Here is a 12,439-nt window from a genome sequence, read left to right as displayed (position 1 = left end):
TGCCCTGTGGTTGTTCAAGGTGCTTTATAAATGCAAATGTTTTTCTTTCATGTCTTCCAGCTATTCAATAGTTAAGTGAAAAGTTAAATTTTAAATTTGGTTTGCTATTTATAATTCCTACTTTTTGCTTTATGCCCCCTTAAGTTTCCCAGCATCACATCTTGTTCTCTTACTCAAAACTCTCAGTTCTGGAGTTGGTTCGTAACAATTTGGCTACTGATTTTCCTTCTTTCTTCATTTGTTTGTTAGCTGGAGGTAGGACTGCCAAAATTGTAATGATGATGATGATGATGATGATTGGAGACAATCACAGACAAAAACTGGCATCCTACAGCTCTACTGAACAGTTTGTTAGAACCACCAAATGCTTTGCAACCTTATGAACACTAAAGCTGAGGTAACCTTAGTAACTTGGTGATCAAGTGCATAGCCTTTTGAAATGGCATTTAAACAAGATTCTTATCATTGCGGTGACTGTTTGGTAACAGGTAATGTCCATGCTCTGTGACAATGATTTGTTAGTTAATGAATAATGGAAGATGATAATTTGGTTTCTGACACCTTCACAAGTCTATCGTAACCCTGAAAGCAGCAGTGAAGGAAGTTGCTTCTGTATCGTGTAGTTGAGAAAGAGGTTCTTTCTGAAGTGATAACTTTTGTTTCAACTGATAAGATTATGGACTAACATCCATCTTAATCAGGCAGTGCAAAAGCCTGAAAAAGGACAAAAGTGGACTGAGAGTTAAAAGTATCTCAATGGTAGGCAATTAGTTAATTGTGCAGGTGTTATTTTAAGTGATCAGTGATAAACATTCAACAATTTGTGATGCAGTCAGACTTGCTGACCTCCCTTGTTGGCCAGTAGCTCTTCGAAAAGAGACTTTTATCAACGCAAAGCTCCGAATCTATTAAAATATAAAAATCACAATAGTTGCCTGGGTGCTCATTGTGCCTTAACTCCCAGATTATTGATGCTGCTGGTTAATCAAACGAAGGAACACAAGTAAAGGTAGAAGAAAATGCTACAACATTTTTTGTGTTTTATGGCATCTAGATTTTAAAGTTACCCAAGCACACATTGAAACTCTTTCGAGTTATCAACAGTCACAGATTGCAACTCTTTCGAGTACAATCACAGTTCTTGGTTTTCCGGGAGTGGGATGTGAACCCACAACCCTCTGATTCAAAGGCGAGGGTGCTATGAACTGAGCCACAGCTGACACCTCAAGCACACATTGAAACTGAACAGGACAGGCTTGTAGGAGGTTGATGGGGGAGTCGTATTCACCTTTGAGCCAATTGAGGCTCTTAAGTGGGCAATTAATGGCCACTTAAGGGCTCCTTCCTGTTACCAGCAGCAGGGAGGTGCCCACACCACTTCACGCTTATCCACGTTATACTGCATCTGCCATACATAATGTGACTGAAGGATGAAAGCATAGGTGTAGTTGTTTAATTAAACTCTGTCCTACTGCCAGTAGTATAACAGCAAGTTTATTTTTGAGTAAATGATTTTATAGGCCAATTTACATTTTTGACTTTGGCATAGAAGGCACCAACTTAAAGCATGGGTTATTAATACACTCAGTTCTAATGTATCATTGAAGTGTACAAGTTAGGGACCGAATGTTAACATAATTGGGGGTATCAGTAAACGTACTAATTCAGACGCCGTCTCCACTTCTGGATGCTGTTTGCAATTGACACCTTGATGCCCTGGACATGTCCAGTAAGAAGCACAATCATTTTCATTGTCACTTTTAACAGAAAATTGACTCCAGGCACTTTGCAGAGAGAGGTTTAAAAAACTAACAGAGTGATTCTTGTGCGAGAGTTAATTGAAAATGCGATCAAGAAGATGGGGATTTCACAGGTGGAAAGGGTGGTAGAGAGGTGAAAGGTTTTCGGGAGGGCATTCTAGAGATTAGGGATTGAGCAGCTGATTGCTTCACTGTCAATAATGGGCCAAACACAGTGGAGGATATTTAAAAGGTCAGAAGCAAAGGAGTGTAAGATGCAAAAGGATTTATAATTTTTTTCTTTATTCGTTCGTGGGATGTGGGCATCACTGGCTAAGCCAGCATTTATTGCCGATCCCTAATTGCCCATAAACAGAGGGCATTGCCGTGGGCCTGGAATCACGTGTAGGCCAGGCCAGGTAAGGACGGCAGATTTCTTTCCCTAAAGGACAGCAGTGAACCAGATGGGTTTTTACAACAATCTGCAATGGCTTTGTGTTCATCATCAGACTTTTAATTTCAGGTTTTTATTGAATTCTGATCCCACCATCTGCCGTGGTGGGATTCAAACCCCAGAGCATTACCCTGGGTCTCTGAATTACTGGTTTGGTGACAGTACCACTACGCCACCTCTCCCCCTAATCCCAGAGAATGCTTCAAAGCTGAGGACTTGAAGCAATTTGATCACTTATTGTTATTTGTTTTTGATTTTCTAAATTATCAGCTTTAATTTAAAGCATAGGTGTTGCTTTTTTTTTGCTCTACTTTTATTGATTTAAAACTTCTAGCTTTCTTTTCTCACTTTTACCATAAAGCAGTTTCTCCTTTTGATCCAGGACATAGGTCACTTGTTGATAGCCTGGCCTTCCACTGTGCAACAAAGAAACTTTTGATATTGTAGGAAATTAGGTCTGGAAACACCATGATTTCGGAGGAGAGTGGGTGTAGTTCAAGTGCCGGGATCTCAAATTTGGAGGGCGATGGGATCTGTCAGAATTGTAGCTGTTTTAAATTGCAATCTAAATTCTGATAGAATTAGCTTTAGGCAGAAAGTGGCCCATATATGCAAATACCAAGATTTAGTAAAAATAACTCTTGGTATGTGTAATTTTGGTTTGTTACCCAACTGCAGTTGCCCTGAGAAGGTGGTGGTCGGAATTCTTGAACTGCAAGTGTCCTGTGCACCCATTTGAGAGGGCAATTGAAGGTCAACCACGTTGGTGGGGATTGGAGTCACGTATAGGCCAGGCTGGGTTAGAGCAGCTAGTTTTCTTCCCTAAAGGACACACATAAACCAGTTGGGTTTTTACAGTAATCCAGCAACTTCATGATCATTTAATGAGACCCAAAGTTAGCACCTCAGGAATTTCATCACTCTTAATTGCACCTGATTTAAGCCTATAGGAAAGAAGCCAGGAAATGGCCGAGTTCACAGAAAAGATTTTAGGAACGTAGGATTTAGGAGCAGGGGTCGGCCATTCAGCCCTTGGAGCCTGCTCCACCATTTAATAAAATCATGGCTGATCTTGTTGTGGTCTCAACTGCACTTCCCTGTCTGCTGTCCATAACCCTTGACTCCCTTGTCTATCAAAAACCTGTCTCCCCTGCCTTGAATAAATTCAATGACCCACCCTCCACTGCTCTCTGGGGAAGAGAATTGCACATACGAACGTCCCTCAAGAGAAAATTTCTCCTCATCCCAGTCTTAAAAGAGAGATCTCTTATTCTTAAACTGGGCCCCTTAGTTTCAGTTTCCCCCACCCACCCAACCTCTCGCAACGAGTGGAAACATCCTCCTGGTATCTACCCTGCCAAGTCCCCTTGGGATCTTAAATGTTTCAATAAGATCACTTCTCATTCTTCTAAGCCCCGGTGCATATAGGCCCAACCTTTCTTTATAAGATAAGCCTCTCATCCCAGGAATGAGTCGAGTGAACCTTCTCTGCACTGCTTCCAAAGCAGTTATATCCATTTTCAAATAAGGAGACCAAAACTGCACACACTACTCCAGATGGGGTCCTACCAATGCCTTATATAGCTGTAGTAAAATTCCCAAACTTTTATATTCCATTCCCTTGCAATAAAGAACATTCCATTATCCTTCCTAATCACTTGCTGTACCTGCATACTAACTTTTTGTGGCTCATGCACCAGGGCACCCAGATCCCTCTGTACTACTGAGTTCTGTAATCTCTCCATTTAAGTAATATACTGTTTTTCTATTCTTCCTGCCAAAGTGGACATGTTCTCATTTACCCACATTACACTCCATCTGCTAAATTTTTGCCCACTCACTTAACCTGTCTATATCCCTTTGCAGACTCTATCTCCTCTTGGCAACTTACTTTCCTACCTATCTTGGTCTCATCAGCAAATTTAGCAACCATATATTTGGCCCATTCATCCAAATTATTGATGTAGATTGTAAATAGTTGAGTCCTCAGCACTGATCCCTGTGGCAGTCCACTAGTTACAGCTTGTCAACCCACAAAAGATCCATTTATCCCTACTCTCTGCTTCCTGTAAGCTAACCAATCCTTTATCCGTGACAATATGTTACCCTTACACCAAGTAATCTTGTCTTGTGTAGTAACCTTTGATGTTGCACCTTATCAAATGCCTTTTGGAAACCCAAGTATACCACATCTACAGGTTCCTCTTTATCCGCCTTGCTTGTTACTTCCTCAAAAACTCTAATAAATTAGTTAAACATGATTACCCTTTTCTCAAAACCGTGTTGACTCTGCCTGATCACATTTTGATTTAAGTGTCCTGCTATTACCTCCTTAATAATGGATTCTAGCAACTTCCCTGTGACAGATGTTAGGCTAACTGGCCGAAAGTTTGATGCTTTTTGTTTCCCTTGTTTCTTGAATTAAAGGTGTTGCATTAGATATTTTCCAATCCCTTGGGACCCTTCCACAATCTAAGGGGTTTTGAAAGATCATAACTAATGAATTATCTCGCATGCACTCAATGAACTTATTTTCTAGGCCGTGTAGATTAAAGTCACCCGTGATTATTGCAGTACTTAAACGTCCCATTTATTTATTCCTCTAAACTCTATCGTATGGTAACTACTGTTAGGGGGCCTATAAACTACACCGACAATTAACCTCCTACCTTTCCTATTTCCTATCTCTACCCAAACTGATTCTACATCTTGGTCTTTCAAGCTAAGGTCATCTGTCACTCCTGTACTAATGTAATCCTTAATTAACAGAGCTACTCCACCACCATTTCCAAGCTTCCTATCTTGTTGAAATGTCAAATAACCTTTAATATTTAAGGAAAGGTCGAGAGAAGTAGTTAATTCAACTTGGCTGCTCTGGTGAGGTTGTTAAAGAAAAAAGAAAACTTGCATTGATCTAAAACCTTTTTTTATTCATTCATGGGAGTTGGTGTTGCTGGCTAGGGCAGCATTTATTGCCCATCCCTAATTGCCCATGGGAAGGTGGTGGTGAGCTGCCTTCTTGAACTGCTGGTACAGGTAGACCCACAGTGCTGTTAGGGAGGTAGTTCCAGGATTTTGACCCAGCGACAGTGAAGGAATGGCGATATATTTCCACGTCAGAATAGTAAGTGGCTTGGAGGGGAACTTCCAGGTGGTGATGTTCCCATCTATCTGCTGCCCTTGTCCTTCTAGCTGGTAGTGATTGTGGGTTTGGACAGTGCTGTCTAAGGAGGCTTGGTGAGTTCCTGAAGTGCATCTTGTCGATGGTACACACTGCAGCCACTATGCGTTGGTGGTGGAGGGAATGAATGTTTATGGATGGGATTTTTTTTATTCATTCGTGGGATGCTGGTGTTGCTGGCTAGGGCAGCATTTATTGCCCATCCCTAGTTGCCCTTGAGAAGGTGGTGGTGAGCTGCCTTCTTGAACCGTTGCAATCCATGCGGCATGGGTGCATCCAGAGTGCTGTTAGGATGGGATGCCAATTGAGGGGCTGCTTTGTCCTGGATGGTGTCAATCATCTTGAGTTATGAGAACTGCATAACGAGGAAAGTAGAGAAGGTTTTAAACTAAGTAGTGGGGGCAAGGGTACAAATTTGGGAAGATGTGGTAAATCTAAGAGTAGAGATAAGGCAAAAGAGAAAGGTATTATTACGGGAAACGAGAAACAGACCATGATGGGAAGGGATAGTGTACAAATCTAACAGTAAATCAACAGATGAGACTAGAGGTTATAAAAAGAATAGAAGGATAAAACTAAAGGCTCCGTATCTGAATGCATGGAGCATTCAAAACAAAACCGATAAGCTGAGAGTGCACGTAGAAATAAATGAGTACGATTTTGATAGCCATTACAGAGACATGGCTGTGCAGGACATGCTTTGAGACCTGAATATTAAAGGGTGAGGACATTTAGGAGGGACAAGAAGTGAGGAAAAGGTGGAGGGGTGGCTCTGTTTGTTAATGATGGTATTAGCACAATGGAGAAGGATGACTTAAGTTCAGGAAACCATGATGTGGGAACAGTTTGGGTAGAGATGAGAAATGGTAAAGGCAAGAAGTCACTTGTGGGAGTCATGTACAGGCCCCATAATTGTAAACACAAGGTGGGATGGAGCATAAAGGAAGAAATAATGGGAGTTTGTCAGAAAGGCCAGGTGATAATCATGGGGGTCTTTGAATCTACCTACAGACTGGAAAAGTTAGATGGGCAAAGGTAGCCGAGATGAGGAGTTCATAGACTGTTTCTGAGAGAGTTTCTTAGAAAAACATGTCCTGGAGCCAACCAGAGAGCAGGCTATACTAGACCTGGTATTGTGCACGAGACGGGATTAATTAATGGCCTCATCGGTAGCAGCAACCAGAATATTGAATTTTACATTCTGTTCGAGGGAGAGGAATGGGTCCGAGACTATGGGTGGAATTGTCCATGCCGGCTGGTCTCTGATGTGTTCAGGGGCATGAGTGGACAATATGGTAAGAAGGACAAAAATTGGTTTCACAACGCTGTGAAACCAGCCTGGGATTGTTCACTCAGCCTGTCGATGGCGGGCTGTGTTTCCCGCCATCGGACGTCAGGAACCTCTTTGTAATACATCAGCATATCATTATAAGCTTAGCCTGCCGGACTCATCCTCCCCCCTCCTCCCCCCACCCCACACATCCCAGCTGGATTGTCCGCCCAGGTCACATGATTGCACTGTTGTGTTTCACAACAGCACATAAAGGCATGCAGTTGGCGGGCTGCACTTTGAGGGGAATTTGGAGGTGAGTACATAGTAATGTTGTGAAGCGCTTGTGAGGGATGCCTGTTGGACTTCACGGTTGAGGGGCATTGGGAGTGGTAGGGGCAAAGGCTGCCCTGCTGTGGGGTGGTGGGTGAGGGAAGTGGCCATGCATTAGGGACATCTTGTATAAAGTGACCATTCACTCTTGTATAAAGTGACCTGCAGATGTAGTATGGACTGTAGTAAAGGACTTCCAGAAGGCCTTTGATAAGGTGCCGCACAAAAGATTAATACACAAGATAAGATCACTTGGAGTTAGGGGTAATATATTAGCTTGGATAGAGGATTGGCTAACCAACAGAAAGCAGAGAGTTGGGATAAATGGGTCTTTTTCTGGATGGCAAGCTGTAACTAATGGGGTGCCACAGAGTTTGGTCCTTGGGCCCCAACTATTTACAATCTTTATTAATGACTTGGATTCAGGGGTAGAAAGTACTATAGCTAAATTTGCAGATGACACCAAAATAGGTTGGAAAGTAAATTGCAATGAAGAAATAAGAAATTTACAAATGGTTATGGACAGGTTAGGTGAATGGGCCAAAATTTGGCAGATGGAGTTTAATGTGGATAAGTGTGAGGTTATCCATTTTGGTCAGAAGAATAAAAAGGCGACTTATTATTTAAATAGTGAGAAACTTCAGAATGCTTCAGTGCAGAGGGATCTGAGGGTCCTCGTGCATGAATCACTGAAAGCTAGTATGCAGGTGCAGCAGGTAATAAGGAAGGCAAATGGAATTTTGGCATTTATTGCTAAAGGAATAGGGTATAAAAATAGGGAAGTGTTGTTTCAACTGTACAAGGCATTGGTGAGTCCGCACCTGGAGTACTGTGCACAGTTTTGGTCCCCTTACTTGAGGAAGGATGTAGTTGCACTGGAGGCGGTTCAGAGGAGGTTCACTAGATTGATTCCAGAGATGCGGGACTTGTCATATGAGGAGAGATTGCACAGTTTAGGCCTATACTCGCTAGAGTTTAGAAGGATGAGAGGAGATCTAATTGAGGTATATAAAATGCTAAAGGGGATAGACAAAGTAGATGTGGAGCGGATGTTTCCCCTTGGACATTCTAGAATGAGAGGCCATAGTTTTAGGCTAAGAGGTTGTAGATTTAAATCAGAGATGAGGAGGAATTACTTTCCTCAAAGGGTCATGAATCTGTGGAATTCGCTACCTTGGAGTGCAGTGGATGCCGGGACGCTGAATAAATTTGAGGAGGAGATAGACAGATTTTTAATTAGTAATGGGTTGAAAGGTTATGGGGAGAAGGCGGGAAATTGGAGTTCAGGCCGAAATGAGATCAGCCATGATCGTAATGAATGGCGGGGCAGGCTCGAGGGGCTGAATTGCCTCCCCGTGCTCTTAGTTCTTATGACCATTCCTCTGCAGCTGAGGCAGTCCAGACGCAGCCACATGGATTTGATTGGAATCAGACCTCTAGCATATCTGCCCACTCAAGCAACATAGAGGCATGAAAGTGCCATCAGGTTCTTCAGAGCTTTTCATCCCTCAGGTACAGACTGCAAACTAATGAGTGTTTTGGTGGATTGCAGAATAACTGGACAATTGGGCACGTCGTACAACCTCCTTGCTAAAGCTGGCCATGGAGCAGTCACTGGTGGAGGTGCTCAGCCCCTTGCAATGTCATCATCCAAGTTTGGGCCAGTCTCCTCCATGGTTCAAGCTAACAGTGCAGCCTTGCAGTGCGGGTTAGGAGAATGCCTGCGCCTGAGCTGAGAGCACAGCATGCAGTCCAGTGGGCAAAGCTGCCCCAATCGGTCAGGTGGTGTGGAGCGGAGGAAGGTGGGATTTTAAGTGCACTAATCTCTGACCATCCAAGTGGTGTCCAGCACTTGCCGGGATGTGCTAGGGGGCCCTCAGACTTAACCAAGTCAGGTTCTTAGTACACCCAAGCTAACCCACGTGTCTCTCTCTTTCATTCTGCAGGAGGAGTACATCAGGATCATGGAGCCTGGTGAACTAGCTGTATGCCTCGTGGCTTACAGAGAGTGAAGACGATGGAGAAGAGAGTGACTGTGGCTCCTGGCTGCACAGAGAGTGGAGTAGCACCCTCAAGAAGAAGGGGCGGCTGGGGCTTCCGCGCATGTAGCCAAAGAGCCACAACGAGCCGTCGCTGGTCAGCGCCTAGCGACACCATGTCTATAGGTGCTGCCTTTCATTCCTGCAGATGACCGATAACCAGTGTCACCAAAAACTGCACGTGTCTAGGGAACTGGCCAGTCACATCTGCCAGCTACTGCAGGATTTGGTGCCACGGGGACATGGAGGGCATCCACTGCCAGTGGCCGTGAAAGTGACAGCAACGCTCAATTTCTATGCTGGTGGCTCCTTTCAGGGCTCCACAGGTGACTTCTGTGAGATATCGCAAGCCTCCACCCGCAAATGCATCCATGAGGTCATGGATGCCATCTTCACGAGGGCACACAACTTTGTGCATTTCACCTGGGACCAGGAGAGCCAGGATTTGCCCAGGTTTTCTACAGATGCAGGGTGTCATCGACTGCATTCACATAGCACTCTAATCTCCATCATAACATGCAGTCAACTATGTCAACCGCAAGGGCTTCCATTCGCTGATTGTGCAGCTAATATGCGACCACCAGAAACGCATCCTGCAGGTCTGCGCACAGTTTCCAGGGAGTGTGCAGGACTCCTACATTCTCAGTTGGTCGCAGATCCCTGATGTCTTCCAGGGTCCATAGAGGCTGCAGGGTTGGCTCCTCGGGGACAAGGGCTACCTACAGAGGATGTGACTGATGGCACCAGTGCGGCGGCCTCAGGCTACAGCAAAGTGAAGATATAACGAGGCTCATGCTGCAACTCACAACTTAGTGGAGCAAACCATCAGGATGCTGAAAGTGATGTTCCGGTGGCTGGACCAGTCTGGTGGAGCCCTGCAATGTAGTCCACAGAGTGTGCCATGCATCATTGTCACCTGCTGCACCCTTTACAACCTGGTGCTGCAACAGGGCTGAGGAGGAGATGCACAAGCTGGAGGTCCCCTCTGATGAGGAGGACATTGATAGTGATGAGGACGAGGAGGTCGTTGAAAGTGATAATGTTGAGGCCCTCGCACTGGCCAGACGAGGCAGGCCCTCATAGCTGCTAGATGTGTGGAGGATGATGACGACATGCAGTGAGATCACCATAAGATCCTCACATTCCTCACATTGCATCTATGAACGTTTGACTCCCATCTGGCTTATGCCAGCACGAACACCCTCTGTGATAATGCTCCTATGATGGAGATGCAGTGGAGGCCCTAATAGTTTCTCAATTACAGGAGAATGATATTGACATGATGTGAGGACATTCCATTGCCTCTGAGAATGTCTGACTCCTCCAGTCTGTCCGAGGGCAGCTCATTTGCGCTGTGATCAGGGTCATGTCATGTCATATCATATCATATATCATATCGTATATCATATCATATCAGGGTCATATCACAGCCATGGGACTTTAAAAGCATCTGATTCTTTGTCCGCCTTCAGTACCTGACCCCTTCAGGAGCACAGTGTCACTGGTCACAGATGCTGAAGAGATGGGGGCCAGCCCCACCTTAAAGGTGCTGAGAGCAAACAGAGAGAATGATGGAACTCTGTGACGCCTGCCCATGACATTCTGGCAGCAATGAAAAGCACCATCGAGGTGCAAGCATCAGTAATGTGTCCAGGGAGTGTGAGGCAGGGCTATCACTTTGGTCTGAAGGCCACACGGGGAAAAGGCCCTGGGCTGAGACACCTGCCTTTATCTTGTGCAGAAAGGTTTCACATCTGAGTGACACGAACACTACTCATCAGAGCAAGGAACCATAGGCCGGGAGACATTCTTGGGAGGGCTCAGGGTATCTTACTGCATGAATCGCAAAAGGTTAGTATGCAGGTACAGCAAGTAATCAGGAAAGCTAATAGAATGTTATCATTTATTGCGAGGAGAATTGAACACAAAAGTAGGGAAGTTATGCTTTAGTTATACAGAGCACTAGTGAGACCACATCTGGAGTATTGTTTACACTATTGATCATCTTATTTAGGGAAGGATGTAAATGCATTGGAAGCAGTTCAGAGAAGGTTTACCAGACTAATGCCTGGAATTGGCGAGCTGTTTTATGAGGAAAGGTTGAACAGGCTAGGCTTGTATCCGCTGGAGTGTAAAAGAGTAAGAGGTGATTTGATTGAAACATAAGATCCTGAGGTGTCTTGACAGGGTGGATGTGGAGAGGATGTTTCCTCCTGTGGGAGGATCGAGAACTAGGTGGTCACTGTTTAAAAATAAGGGATTGCCCATTTAAATCAGAGATGGCTACATTCTCTCGTGTTGGAGACAGTCATTGCCTGGCACTTGTGCGACGCGAATGTTACTTGCTACTTGTCAGCCCGAGCCTGGATATTGTCCAGGTCTTGCTGCATTTGGACATGGACTGCTTCAGTATCTGAGGAGTCGCAAATGGTGCTGAACATTGTGCAGTCATCAGCAAACATCCCCACTTCTGACCGCAAGATGGAAGGAAGGTCATTGATGAAGCAGCTGAAGATAGTTGGGCCTAAAGCACTACCCTGAGGAACTCCCGCAGTGATGTCCTAGAGCTGTGATGACTAGCCTCCAACAACCACAATCATCTTCCTTTGTACTAGGTATGACTCCAACCAGTGGAGAGTTTTCCCCCTGATTCCCATTTGACTCCAGTTTTACTAGGGCTCCTTGATGTCACACTTGGTCAAATGCTGCCTTGATGTCAAGGGCAGTCACTGTCACCTGACTTCGGGAGTCCAGCTCTTTTATCCATGTTTGAACCAAGGCTGTAATGAGGTCAGGAGCTGAGTGGCCCTGGCGGAACCCAAACTGTGTCAGTGAGCAGGTTGTTGCTAAGCAAGTGTTGCTTGAAAGCACTGTTGATGATCCCTTCCATCACTTTACTGATGATTTAGAGTAGACTGATGGGGTGGTAATTGGCTGGGTTCGAATTGCCCTGCTTTTTGTGTACAGGACATAGCTGGGCAATTTTCCACATTGCCGGGTAGATGCCAGTGTTGTAGCTGCATTGGTGACATCTTGGCTAGGGGCACGGCAAGCTCTGGAGCACAAGTCTTCAGTTCTGTTCTCAGAATATTGTCAGGGCTCATAGCCTTCGCAGTATCCAGTGCCTTCAGCCATTTCTTGATATCACGCGGAGTGAATCGAATTGGCTGAAGGCCAATAATTTGCAAATGACCCAAAGAGCTTTACAGTCTGAAATACTTTTGAAATGTAAGCACTATTGTAACGTAGGATGACATGGCAGCCAATTTGCAGTGTGTTATTGCATTAGGTCCCTGCCTCCTCTTCAGGTATTTTGTGATCCCTGATCCTACTGCTGACCATTTTGGATTCTGTAAGGAGTTTAACTCACATCCCTTTCCCAGTTTTCTATCTGTTTAAGTTAGCTGACTTTGTAATTTATGA

At 44.7% G+C, this 12,439-nt stretch overlaps 1 protein-coding gene across 10 annotated transcripts in view; it reads left to right on the top strand.

Moving 5' to 3' along the window:
- focad (focadhesin) overlaps positions 1–12,439 on the top strand; it is a 243,647-nt gene that overhangs the window by 108,828 nt on the left and 122,380 nt on the right. The window lies entirely within an intron of this gene.

Source organism: Cetorhinus maximus, chromosome 2, assembly GCF_964194155.1.
Source record: "Cetorhinus maximus chromosome 2, sCetMax3.hap1.1, whole genome shotgun sequence".
Taxonomy (NCBI): domain Eukaryota; kingdom Metazoa; phylum Chordata; class Chondrichthyes; order Lamniformes; family Cetorhinidae; genus Cetorhinus; species Cetorhinus maximus.
This window is presented reverse-complemented; position numbering and strand designations above follow the sequence as displayed.